Raw genomic sequence first — 13,029 nt, forward strand, 5'->3', positions numbered from 1 at the left:
GTTAGAATAAGGAAGTCTCATAAAACATTGGTAAGAGCTCTGCTCCAAAATGCACATAAAACCGATTTGTTCTTTTTTCCTTTTTAAAGGTAGTATTCATCCTGTCTTCATTTGAAAGAAATTACGAAAGAGAATACAGAGGATGAAAAAGAATATGTCCTGTCTTACGTCTCCCACAATTTACATTAAGAGCAGCATAGAGTATAAAGGAAGAATGTAATTTTTTCTAGAAATTTGCTCTTAAAAAAACAGAATCACAAAAGCCAGCAATGCTTGTAAAGCAGAAATACTTTTGCCATTATTAATGATTCCAGCTGTAAACAAAAGCAGATATGAGTCTTTAATTAGAGGTCTTGCACCAACTCATTAAAAAAGCAGTAACTTGCAACCCTAAGGTTCCATACACCCACTGTGTTTGCAAGATGACAGAGCAGCTATCAACAACTAAAATTCTGTCCCTACAGGAATACATTTTCCAAGGAAATACTCACTGTCCTAAAGCAAGCGCTGTGGTATGTGACACTGGCAGCTTAGGTCAGCTGTGTCTGCACCTGTAAAGACATACTACACTTTGCTTTATTCAGGGGAGCTAATGCCTACAGGTGTTTTCTTCTGTAATTGAAGAACACAACAAGATAATCAAGATCCATGGAGCAGCTTCATAGGAGAGAACACCATCAATGAGATATTGTTTTAATCTTTGGTAACTCATATGTTATGCAGCTGTTAACTGTGTGTGTTATAGGAGTTTGCTAGATATGTATTTGGTAACTGCAATACTCTTGTCTCAAAATTCTGACCTCAGTCAAGGGTTTTTCTTAGCTTTTTTCATATTCAGTTGCACAAAATAATGGAAAACAAGCTAGTAGCTTAGACCTAAGTAATTTCAGAATAAGTTAAGACAAGCCATATAATTTTCTATTCCCTTATTATGCTAATTGCATTTAAATTTCTGAATAAAGAATGGGAAAAAAACCTCTGTCAAAAGAAGTAAACCTAAAATAAATTCTGACATAATAATAAGTAATTAATAAGAAGATAAAAAAAGAATCCTGGGAATGACTGACAAGTCAGCCTCCTCTCCATGCCTTGTAAGGTTCAGATTCTCCTGGAAGCCGTGTTGAAGCATGTGGGATACTGGGAGGTGACACAATCAATGTGACTTCGCAGTCAAATCATGCCTTCATAATCCATCCAGTGGCTTTCTGGGATGGAATGACTGAACAGTGGACAAGAAGAGAACTACAAGTGTCATTTACATATAAGGCCTTTGATATGGTCCTCCAAAACATTCTGGACACTAAATGGGACAGATATGGGATGGATGGATGGATGGATGGATGGATGGATGGATGGATGGATGGATGGTTGATTGCGTGAGGAATTGTGTGGATGGCCATACCCAAAAATTTTTATAGTTAGTGTCTCAATGTCCAAGTGGAAACAAGTGATGAGTAATGTTCCTCAAGGGTCTATACTGTCAACTACGCCATTAACATCTTTCTCAGTGACATAGTGGGATCAAGCACACCCTCAGCAAGTTTGCAGATTACATAAATGGGATTTGATGTTGCAAAGGGATGCCATCCACAGGCAGGTTTTATAGGTGCCTGTGCAAATCTCATGAAGTTCAACAAGGGCAAATGAAAAGTTCTACACCTGGGTCAGGGTAACCCCCAGTATCAGTATGGGCTGGAGGATGAAGGGACTGGGAGCAGCCCTGCCAAGAAGGAATTGGGGGTGCTGGTGGGTGAAAACCTGGACATGACCTGACCATGTGCACTCACAGCCTGGAAAGCCAAACGTGCCCTGGGCTGCATCCAAAGCAGCGTGGGCAGCAGGGGAGGGAGGGGATTCTGCCCCTCTGCTCTGCCCTGGTGAGACCCCACCTGGAACACTGCATCCAGCTCTGGGGTCCCAGCACAGGAAGGACAGGGACCTGTTGGAGCAAGCCCAGAAGGGGACCATGTAGATGATCCTTCGTGATCCATGAATCACCAGAAGGCTGGAACTTCTTCCCTATGAAGGAAGATTGAGAAAACTAAGTTTGTTTGGTCTAGAGAAAAGAGGACTCAAGGAGGCCTCATTGCAGCCTTCCAATATTTAAAAATGAGTTTGTATGAAAGACAGAGACATTTTTTCTAAGTTCCTTAGGGAGAGGAAAAGGGACAAGAGTTTTAAATTGAAAGAGATCTTAGTGTATTTGAGCAGATTTAGTATAAGGAAGATATTTTTTACATGAGAGTGGTAAACATTGGCACAGGTTGTGGGGCTTTGATCTAGTGAAAGATGTCCCTGATCATGGCAGATGGGTTGGACTATATGATCTTGCAAATTGGATCCCTTCCAAAACAAAACAGTCTTTGGTTCAGCTTTCTGTGTAGAAGATATCTTCCCAGAAGACAATTACCTTGTTCAGCTATATAAACAGAGAGCTGGATTAGAGTTTGTGAGTACTTTTTTCAGCAGTGTAAAAAATAATCTCAGAAAATTTGTTTCAATTCATTTCATTTAAAAAAGGTAAAAATTTAAAAATTCTTCCTGTCTTAACCATTATGGTCTAGTAAATTTCTTCTTATTAGGGAGGAAATAGAAAAAAAGTCCTGAATGTAAAAGTCAATTGTACCAACCTGTTAGTAACAACCAGAACTATTTCATGGGCAAACATCACTGAATACAGATAATCCCATTACAAACCTGAATATACAAGTAAAATCAGATCCCCAAAGTTTTCAGACTAAAATTGTATCTGAAAGATAAGTCTCTGTGCCCTAAGCTACACTTCATTTATTAGCAAGACAGTCTAAAATGATGCTTTGCAAAGTGACAGGAAATGGCTGAAATCCTCCCTCCTCTTGACCCCCTTAGGGAAGCAGCCACCTTGGCTGCCATACAGAGTTACTGAAATTGCACAACAGTGCTGCAAAGAAATCACTTGTGCTTGCATGCACAGACATGAGCTCCTCAGGCCAAAACACCCTTCTACACCTCTGCCCTGGCTCTCAGACGTGCTCCTGCTTATTGAGCTGCTCAGTTTTTGAACAGAGGTACTGTGCACCCTATAAGGCTGCTGAAACAGCTAAATATTTCAGTATTGCAAATCCACTTATTCAGACCTCCCTGCCTGAGAGATTGTACACTGGTTGTTGAAGCAAAGATCCTGCTCCATTTCACTTTCCTGATATGTTCTTCAGCCTAGTTACAAATTGTACTTAATAAATTCCAGGAATAATCAGTTCCATAAATTTTCCCTTCTGTGAAAATATTCCCTTTTGAGCTCCCAGGACATTTCTTCCAGGACATTTCTTTGCTTGTCTCTATTTTTCTGAGTGGAAGTGCTTATATATTCCTATTGACACTATTTTTACAAATCAAGGTCTCCCACATTCCCTCAAATGTCTTTTTGTCAAGTGAAAGAGATGCAATCTTCATATGGAAGCCCAGTATATCTGATCAGTTTATAGCAGATACTTTCTTTTTAAAATTAGTAACCAGAATTTGATGTATACCTCAATTTTGAAGTGTCATAATTACTATTTTTTTTACTATTTTTTCTTACTGCTTTTTTTAACACATATTGATAACAATAAAGAAAACCTGAGAAAGAGAACATAATTCTTCCTTTGCAAGACTGATAGGAGTTAAGAGGTGTTTTTATCCAAGCTAACTAATACATGTTAATTACCACAAGAAAAAGACAAACAGGAGAAAGTTGATTTTATCTGACTGTGAAAAAAATTTGCTCACACAAAGGAACAGTACTTGGGAATTTTGGTCCTATTTCTAATTAAAAAAAATTTTCAGTGATACAGATGTTTTATGAACTCATTTTTGGTTTGCCGGATGGTTCCATCAGGTACAAATTAAATAATGTGAAAAAAAATTGTAATATGAGTCTTCTTTTCAACTATGCATTTTGTTTTCTGTGTTTACAGGCTCTTGCTGGGTTTTTTTAGAACTAAATATGCTCAAAACAAAGCATTTTTTTATAGATTAATTTTTTAACTATGATCTATTTAGTTTGGCTTAAACCAAGTACTTGTTGAACAATTCTTTCTGTCAGAACACTTTAAAAGCTTTCACTTTGAGACTTTTATTGTTAACTTTTACTTTTGTGCTGTCATAAAAAGAATTAATGTGACACCTCCAGGATGGTTTTATGGTGGGGCAGTTATTGTATAATTAATTTAGCTAATACTAGTCAGGAAAGAATGAATTCATGTTGTCTAAAAAGAGACTTTTTCTCCAAAATTGGTATTTCAAAGTTCTTCGTCAATGTCTGCCTTACTTATGCTCTGTCTGCACAGCACTTAAGACAACAAGAGAAAAAAAAAGAAAAAGAAGAAAAGGAAAAACCAAAGAACAGTGTTTAAGGTCTGTCTACATAATTGGTCCTGTCTGCAGATTTTGTGAGACTTCTTGAACATAAAAAAAAGTATCACATAATCTACAGTGGTAACTATTTAAACTGCAGGTGTGGCAATGCTGTTATGGTATTCCTGAATATTTAAACAAAATAATGCATTAATGAAGGATGAAGACCAAAGAAGAAACACTTTCTATTATTACCTGAGAGAAGAAGGGAAGTAAAATCCCTTCAAAGAGAACAATTCATCCTTTGTACCACTTCCAGAACTGCCTTATGGAGTTCAACAGAGGCTCGTTAGTTAGCCAGAAATGTCTGTGAAGAAAACCTAACTAAAGACTTACCTCAAAATACTTTCCGATTTTCTTGTATTTTTGGAAAGTCTCTTTTAAATGCTTTTGTTTACCATTTAGATAAATAAATGCCAGAAAATTCTATTGCAGTAAATACGCTTTAAAAAGTGTGTCTCAGGGATAGAGGAATAGTTGGAAAATATACAAAACAAGGGGTGGGGTGTTTTCCCTCTGAGGATTGTCATTTCAAAACATAATAATATTTTTAATCATTTTTCATATATGCAGCAATTATAGTTTATACAGGAGTATAAGGACTAAAACTCTGAAGGATATATCCTGAGTGTCGTTTCCCATCACCAAATAAGGCACAGTTAGAAGACTCATGAAAGCCCTACACTTGCCGAGTCCTCTGTGTCCTTCAAAGGCTACAAAAATGTAAAGCCTTTACCTTTCAGAGTCTTGATTTCAACTGAAAATAAAGCTCATATTCATGGGATGCAATCATATAACCAGATGCATTTTACCAAACAAAACTACCCAGATAATTTTCTGTTGTCTTTTTTTTTTTACATTATTTTTTATGCACTTGAGATCTGAGAACCATCTCAAAAGGAAGGATAAATTATTTAAAAACATAAAATATATTCAAAAGTACAATGTGCTTACTTTGAAAGACCTCAGTAAGAGAGTGTTTTCAAAGGCAAAATTATCCAAGTACTTTCCAGCAGTATTAATTCAAAATTCATTGTTCTGCTAAATACGTATTTCAGAAACAACAAAATTTTCCTTCTTATTCCAGTAAATTTTTTTTTATTGGGTATACTGAAAATATCCCAATGCTAATTTGAGAGTGGAGATAAAAATTCCAGCATTTTAACTGGAAATATATCATTAGAAGATGTGGTAAGATAAGTATGGTACTTTATTGACGGAGGACAATAGGCAGGACACTAGGCACTGTAGTAAAGAGAGAACCTATACTAATGCCAGCTTAACTATGTATGTGGGTTTTCCTCTGAAGTATTTAGCTTTTTCCTTTATGCAGCAGCCTCCAGAAAAAGACAGCATTTTGGAAACAAAACCTTAATCTGGTATAAAAGGAAGAATTCTTCGTCTGATCAGTGAAATTGCACTTACGATTTTCCTTGCCAGTCTTTGGCCGTCGTTTTTTGGAACTGGTGCTCACATTTGGCTGTCACTCATTTGCTTACAGGTACAAATCCATCCTTCCACGTGTATCTCCAAGGGGAATTGGACAGGAGTACAAGTGCAAGGCAATGCCATCCCTCCAGACCCCAACAGGGCAGACACAGCTCTATGACAAAGTCCTTCAGGGGACTTCAACTTTGTTCACAGCTGCTTTGAAATTAAGCTGGCCCATTCATTGCTGAAGACAGAAAAAAACAATGCCTTAGAGCTTGCAGTACCCAATGCTGGTCTCAGTCACTCTCAAAGAAATCTGAGTTATGTTCATGGTTTCACATAATCCTGGAGTGACAGTGTTGAAATTCTTGTTATTTGCGTAACTGAAGGGAAAGAAATGAAAGACAGAATGTGACAGCCTTCACAGCATCCCTCTATCTGACAGACATACCGACTGCTATCTGAAATTGTCTGTTCACTGAGGGAAAAATGAATTTAAGGTAAAAACTGAAATTCAAACAGCAGGGGAACATCCCAGAACCTGGTCAGTTCATAAAGGAAGAAAAACCTTTTCTGACTACCAAAAACTGTGTTTTATTTAGTGATCTAAATTTGTTTAGAATCCCACTGCCACTGTAAATCTTCTACCCTTCAATTACTATTTTACTTAAACTGAGTGATCTGCCTATTTAGTGACCCAGAAAATGTGTCTTTCTCCATAGGACACAGTTCTGGTAACCATTATCCATCTACCTGCTGCTACACACAAAATATAAATTTTGCTAACAACAGCAACAGCAACAATTTTATTTTGTTTCTGCACATTGCATATCATCTTCATAAAATGAATTCCCATAAAAATGCTCAGCAGAGCTGAGCAGCTCTATAATATGGTTAAATGAAGCTAGAATATTACCACATTACGTAATTTACATCTTAAAAAGTATAAGCTCTTCACACTCAGAGTATGGAGTAGCCTTCACAGCTGTACAGTTTAAATAATGTGAAGGAATTTTGCATAGTTAGAATCAGAATCCTAATGCAAATGGATCAGGTGCATTAATCAGAATGGTTTCCACCCAAAGTTCAAAAGAATTTTTTTCCTGTGAGAGATTTACTTTTCTCTTCAGGTTCATCAACCTGTCATCTTGGTCAATTTTGCCAAAATTGGCTCACACTGGAACCCCACAGGCATTTCTTTTATACAACAACTTAATTCCACATTTCCTCTACATCCTTTCTATCTATTACCCCCACTTTGAAAATTCTGATTGCTTTCACCTTCACTGACATAGTTTTAGGATGCTATGAAGCTTTTATAGTCCCTGCATATAGATGTGTTAAAAGTATTTTTTTCTCCCCAGGATTATCCAAGCATAAAAGATATGATTTCACTACCTTCTGGGGTTTTAATTATTTGATTTTATTTCTTTTTTCCGTTCTGCATCATGTTACCATTGCATTGCACAAATGCATGATTTTTCACACGGGCACATAGTGACAGGACAAGGGGTCCTGAAAGAAGGAAGGTTTGATTTTAAGATGAAATCCTTTACTGTGAGGGTGGTAAAACAGTGGAAAAGGTTGCCTTGAGAAGTTGTGGATGCCTCATTAATGGAATTGTTCAAGGTCAGGTTGGATGTAGTTTTGAGTGACCTGATCTAGTAAATGGCATCCCTGCTCATAGCTGAGGGTTTAGAACTAGAGGGTCTTTAAAGTCCTTTCCAACCAAAACCATTCTATGATTCTACGATGATTTTCTGATTATAGTGTATGTTACAGGTCCAGTTCTATTTCAAACACCACGGATTCCGTGAAAATTTTTGATTAAAGTTATAAATGCCACAGTTCTGTTTTTATTAAAAGCAGCCCTGCTTAACAAGGAGTCAGTTGTCCAATTATGAAGAGCTACTTTCCATTAAGGGGTGGCTCAAGAAAAAGTGGGACACTGTAAATAGCACAAACCTGGATGCAATCAGCTGTGACATTTTAAGATGCAATGAGGAAAGTCCATCATTAAAAATAAATCCTTCCTGAAAATAAGAGGGGTTTTCAAAATAAAGGGGTCAAAGGAACCAAAAAAAAATTAGGCAGTGCATAAGATAAGCACAGTTTTAGAAGTGCCTGACCATACCAGTAACTTCATTGACTCAGTATGTCAGTACTACTCAGGAAGTCTGATGGTGACAAGATTGAGTCATCTGATTTGCCTTAACTTAGGATTCTGAAAGAAAACATTCAGTACAAACACCATAATTATTAGAAACAGAGCACCAAATATTTGGAAAGTATGCTGTGAACTGTAAGGAAACACATAGGCATAAAATGTTTACATAATTTTTAACTGTGTGTTCTCAATTTACTTCACTATATACTGTTGTAAGTCTACTAGGATTTTTGGATGAAAATGAATGGGTTTGGTGCATTTAATTTGTTTGATTTTGGTTTTGGTGGGATTTTATTTGGTTTGGGGTTTTTTTGGTTAGTTGGTTGGTTTTTTGTGGGTTTTGTTTTTTGTTTTGGTATGGGTTGGTTTTTTTTACTTTTTTAAGGTTTAAGTAGCTGTCAGCTTTCTATATTGTAAATACTGATATTTAAAGTAGGGATAATATAGCTGTCACTTTTTTTTCCTCCCTCTTCATAACATTTGTTAAATAATTACTGATTTGATAGCACAGTGTAGGCGATCCTAATATTTCGTGACTGAAATTAATAGATGTATTTTTGGTTCCTGGATACCATGTGAAGGATGCTACTACATGCAATAAGCTTCTCCTGAATTTTAATATCTGGTATTGATTTAAGTAGAACAAAATTAAAGAATATGTCATAGGAACAAAAAAATCATAAACATCTTCCCTTTGAAAACATTCAGATGAATAAATGGGACAACTTCTATAAACTTTTTCATGAAAAATATTTCAAAATATTTCTTCACTAAGCTTCAATATAGAGTGAGCAGAATTTCCAAAACAGGTTTAAGGATTATCACAATTTCTTGTAAATTAATATAATTTCAGCAATAACATGATTTGGATTGGCTTAGGATATGACCTTTAATTTTCATGACGAATTTGACCTTAATGAGAATGGCAAATTTTTACATACGCATGAATACTGCAGAAATAGCCTTCTTTGTCCCATAAGGATGAGTCTTTGGTTCTGAAAAGCATCACTGTTGTTGTAATGATAAAATCATAGAAAGACTTCAGTTGGAAGGGTCCTTAAAGATCATCCCATTCTAAACCCCCAGTGTCCAAAGGAAAACTAAAATAACACAGTTCTTGGTTTACTCCCCTTTCTCTATTCACTCCATCTTCTAAATGAACCTTTATGTCCAACTGAGGCACTGATCTTCTTGTTTCTAACAAAACATCAAGGAAATGAAATGGTGACTGCTTTCTACTTAATGTATATGACTATTTTTAGAGTGAATACATTTAAATAAATGGTATGAGATCTCTTCTTTTCTTGGAATCTTTAAGTTAAAACTGTTCTGATTTTGCGCAAATGTTTCCAAATTGTTTTTCCCCATTAGAGTGACAAATTTTGTAAAGAAATTATTACCCACAGATTTCAAATGTGTACTCACATTTGCACAGGCAGAAATAGCTTTACATGTGAAAAAAAAGAATTTTGCACAGATTTCTTCTGCATAGTGAGTAGACTGAGTTCAAATAATGGCCTTCAAGTAGTGTCAGTATGCTCCAGATACAGAACACCAGATTCAGCACAGGAACTCCTCCTAAGTAAATTAACAAATGCAAGAGTAATCTTGACAAAATCTTGATGATCCTCTCAGAAATTTGAAGATACTCTTTTTCTTAGTCTTGTATTTATATATAAAGAAAGGACGGTGATGCTTCTTAGCTCCATATTTTCATTAAAATTCTTATATTTTACTGAGCTGATACCTTTTTTACTCACCTTCATCCTTCATGCTTTAAAGCGTAAATTTAAGAATATGATGACATTAGAATTTTCTGTTCTAGTAATATTGACAACACTTCCAAAGGACTACTGCAGAAAATACCAATTTCTACATTATGAATACCTTTAACTTCTTTTCCATGTTCCAGAGAGGCCAAGAACTGTGCTATGTGGCCTGTTTCCTTGAATGCTTTCTCAAGACATGTCACTTTGCATTACTTGAAAGGGTTCTATTGACCTACAGTTGTTCTCATTCACACGACTGGGTCACCTGTTCTTCCTTGCACATTCAAGGACTTTTTAAGAGATTTGAGGCAAGGCTTTCCTAGGGACCTAGCAGAGCTCCTCACCATCTCTCACTTGACTGTAGCTTTTCAGCGTCCCGTAATTCTTGGACTTCCAGGCCTGAGGTCTCATCTTATTAAACATCTCCTGTCTGGCAAAACGTCCTCTGCACGTGAGTAAAATGAGGTAGAAGGCAGTGGCCTTCATGATTACACTTAAAGGTGTAGTGAGTCTCAGAACAATTTTCTAGTCTAAGGATGATTTAATTCATAGTGATGCAGTAAAAATGGATGAAATAAAGCTCTGAAATTTGTTTTACAATATTGAGACAATGTTAATGCCAAGAGCTTCTATACAATCCCTAGTGGTACTGAAAAAAATATACCAGAAGTCACAGCTACATTAAAAATAGAGATTATGTAAAAGAATATAAGGTGTCAAACTGTGATCAGCTGTATATCAGCAGGTTGCTGTTGCATAACAGATTTTTTTTTAATCACAGAATCATAGAATTGCCTAGGTTGGAAGGGACATTAAAGATTATTGAGGTTATGGTTTGGCTTTTGCCAGTCAGGGACTGAAGACCACCTTTTGGGCATGCAAATTCTTCTTCCAACATCAAAATAAACCAACACATTCAGTTCAGTTTTGGAGAGCTGCATATATTATCATGCAAAACTCTCCTTTTACCTTTTGCTTTAGCTCTTGCATTGACAGTAATAGTGTACAAAGTTATTGCTTTTTTTCCTGCTCATATACTTTCTGATTAATGAAATGCAACACAGTAGTTTACTATGATGAACTCTCATTTCAAAATTCCATACCAAATATTGGGCTTCAAGTATAAAAATGCAAACCAGAAAGATTTAAGCATGCACAGTAGGATTGTGAGTGAGGCATGAAGGAAAGTCAGGAAGGACTGAATTACACAATCTAAAGTGGTGCACTGCTTAAGGCAGAAAATGGAAGCATATTGACAATGTTACTAAAAGGTGACAGCAGATCTTCTAGCTATTCTTAAGGTGTCTTTATCTTCTGCAAAATGAAGTGTCTTCAGAGTAGTTGCAAAACAAAGCTTTGCTACATTTACAGGCATAAAAAAACCAGCTTTGTATTTGTGGATTGTAACTTTACTTTTTCCAGCAGATTGCTTCTCTAAGATTTTTGTTCAGTTCTGCTTGACATTCTTACTTTTCTAAAACAAAGGCTAGTGAGGTTAAGTTTTTATTTTCCAAAGAACAATTCTAGTACCCATCAAATGTAGGCACCGCTTGATATTTGGAGAGACTGGGATAGAAAATGGAATGTCTTCACTGGATGAACCAGTGTCTCTCCAAAGAAATGCCTTGCTTGCTGTATGTCAGTTTTAGACATTTGTTGATTATATGCGAATGTGGATGCCTAAAGTCCATACTCCAATGCGTACTTCTGAATTTCATCTGGAAAATTAAGGCTCATATTCAGTAAATTTAATGACTCCCAAATAAATCCTAACACTTATTTATAAGTCCAACTGTAACTTAGAGTATAACTCCATTTATGACTCAGAGAAAATATTCAGATGACTGCATACATAACGGCACAAGATAACACCACAAAAAACTGTAATGGATTGTTCTAATTTATTCTGACGATTTCAAGAATCAGCAGGTCTTGCAGCTCCAGAGTAAGCAAAGATGTCTCTAAGTGAATTTTTCGGTGTGCATTTTGAATATAGAAGAAGCCTGAATTCCATAAAAGAAATGGTCGGAATTTACTGAATATTAGACCCCTTCTGGCTGTATAATCTGACTGTCTGAAGTCACCTGTTACTTTTGAAAGTACTAGATTTAATCGTCAGAGATTATTCAAGAATGTGGATTAAAATGAGTGTTTTAAACCTGAGGGGATTAGTAATTTCAGCACAACTATTCAAATTTTTCTTTCCATTATGAAGAATAGCAGCTTTGGTCTCAAAAGCAAAGCTTTATGATAGCCTTTGCTTATTTTCAGACATGCGGATCTGGTAACAATGAGAACTATGAGAACTGAAACCTTAACTAATTTTATTATCCAATCTTTCAATAAGTACTTTTAATAATCTAGGTTTGTGGATTAAAGAGCAGGAGAAAAAATACAATCATCCAGATTTTTTTGTGTTCTCCTTTAGGAGTGTTGAAGAGACACATTTTTTCCTCAATATACAGTCCCTAATCCATCAAATTCAGGGCATTTACTCAAGAAATAGAGAAGTTTAAGTATTAGAAATACGAATCAATATAGAAGACTTTGGAAATGATAGTAAATTATTTCTAAACAAGTACTTCACTCATGCAAAATTTGGCTACATCTGGTAATATAAAAATTATCTGTCACCCTAGTAGGCTGAAATCGAGGGTTGGGAGGAAAAATCAGTTGTTACAGTAGTGTTGGCCACCTAGGGAAGGAAACTAAGTTAATCTGCCTGCAAAAACACACCATCAGCAACAGCCATGGTTAGATAACACCACCTCTCACCTAATTTGACTTTATTCGAAATGTCTCAGGCACAAAAATGTATAATATTTACTCACATGAAAAATTTCAGTTTATCCAATAGTGTGATCTTTCCTCTTTTGCAAAGAAAAACATGTGTATTGACACGCACAAATGAAATAATCTCTTATTTTTTTCCTTTTTTTTTCTGAAATAGAAAGAGCCATTACACCTATTGGGATATAATGCTTTACAGCAGCACTTAGTATAATCTAGATCAGTAAAGACAGAAACATTCTTGAGATGCCTAAAACCTACTCAGGGAGGATTTTAACATCAAATGAAAAGTATAGAGAAAACTTTCACATCCTCATCTTATGGAAATTCACAGATGTTATGCACTGCGCATCCCAAATTCACCACAAGAATTTTAGGAAAACAAGTTGAATAGGCAGTAATGAATCTTTTCAGAAGCATGAAAACAAAAGACAGAATGAAAGACAATTTACTTCCAATAATTCCTCAAACCTTTTTTAAAAATAGAATTTCAAATTA

The 13,029-nt window shown here is 35.8% G+C and overlaps 1 protein-coding gene across 7 annotated transcripts in view; it reads right to left on the reverse strand.

Moving 5' to 3' along the window:
• LINGO2 (leucine rich repeat and Ig domain containing 2) overlaps window positions 1–13,029 on the reverse strand; it is a 513,818-nt gene that overhangs the window by 325,101 nt on the left and 175,688 nt on the right. Inside the window, exon 3 of one of the 7 annotated variants that reach the window (XM_048292101.1) lies at window positions 5,800–6,049. The exons of the other annotated variants lie outside the window; for them this stretch is intronic. The gene's annotated coding sequence lies outside the window, so the exon portion shown is untranslated. The remainder of the gene's footprint in view (window positions 1–5,799; window positions 6,050–13,029) is intronic. 7 annotated transcript variants of the gene reach the window in all.

The sequence above is a fragment of the Corvus hawaiiensis genome, chromosome Z, assembly GCF_020740725.1.
Source record: "Corvus hawaiiensis isolate bCorHaw1 chromosome Z, bCorHaw1.pri.cur, whole genome shotgun sequence".
Taxonomy (NCBI): domain Eukaryota; kingdom Metazoa; phylum Chordata; class Aves; order Passeriformes; family Corvidae; genus Corvus; species Corvus hawaiiensis.